Genomic DNA, 1,380 nt, shown 5'->3' with positions numbered 1-1,380 from the left:
AGGGAGAGGGAGAGGGTGAGATCCATATGACTGCCAGGACTTTCATCTGGAAGCAGGCCATGGCATAAAAGAAAACAGATGACACCCACATGCACCAAAACTTGTTATGGTGTCCCTCCAAAAGACCATGCGTGAGACAACACAAAAATGTTCAGGAGTGAAATGATTAGCTTAGGAAAGCCTTAACCTCATTAGTGGATTAATCAGCTGATATGGATTAACTGGGCAGTAACTAGTGTGACTAGAAGGGGCATCCCTTTGGGGTTTATATTTTGTCTTTGGTGAGCAGAATTTCTCCCTCAGTTTCTATACCTTGAGCCACTTTCCTTCCCCACTCCCTTCTGCCATGATGTTCTACCTCAGCCTGGGCCAAGAGCTTTCGAGTGGGCTGACCATGGACTTAACTTCTGAAACCATGAGCCCAAACACACTAGTCCTCCTTCAAGTTGTTCTTGTCAAGTCCTGAGGTCACAGCATTGAAAAACTGACTGAAACCACTCTGATCCTATTGGACATCTCCAGCACTACAAATCAAATAATACCTAGGAATTTAAATTTAAAGAATCTTCCCTGGAAGCGAGGAAATGTGGGAAAGAGGCTGGAAAGTACCCAACCTCCCTCTGCATTCTGGCTGTGCTTCTTGAGGTGTTGTAAAGTCAATTTAGTTAGGCTTGGCAATTTACCCATAAAAATAAAGTAAATAAAAATGAATAGAAGGTATTCAAGGCACATCTCAGAAACAGTTCAGATTTTTATGTATATATGTGTGTGTACACACACACATACACACACGCACATATAAAATACAGTAAGCCTCTGTATGCATGGTTTCAAATCCATGGATTCAACCAACATGAAGGGAAAATATGCTTCTGAACTGAACACATAGAGACTTTTTTTTCTTGTCATTATTCCTAAAATAATATAGTATAACAACTATTTACATAGCACTTGCATTGTATTAGGCATTACGAGTAACCTAGCAATGATTTAAATAAAGTATGTGGGAACCTGTGGGTATGTTACATGAAAATTTTATGCATTTTATTTGAGGGGCCCGAACATCTACACATTTTGATATTTTCAGGGATCCTGGATCCAGTTCCCAGCAGATACAAAAAGACGAATCAGTATGTGTTTTGCCCATATTCATGTTATACATATATTTCTTTCTGTGGGATCTCATCAAAAAGTTTGAAAAATCCTTCTCTAGAGACAAATATCCATCATATTTGGAAAGTAGAGAGCACAGGCCAGAGATAATAGGCCTCACTGTAGATAAGCTTTGGGAAGCAAAACCTAGGAGAATGTTCTGGAGTATGGGGTATGGCCTAAAGATGTTTAGTGCAATGAATTTAGTAGGAGTCTTCAGTGAGCAAG

Source organism: Spermophilus citellus, assembly GCF_964194105.1.
Source record: "Spermophilus citellus genome assembly, chromosome: 5".
Taxonomy (NCBI): Eukaryota; Metazoa; Chordata; class Mammalia; order Rodentia; family Sciuridae; genus Spermophilus; species Spermophilus citellus.
Note: the sequence above shows the minus strand (reverse complement) of the source record.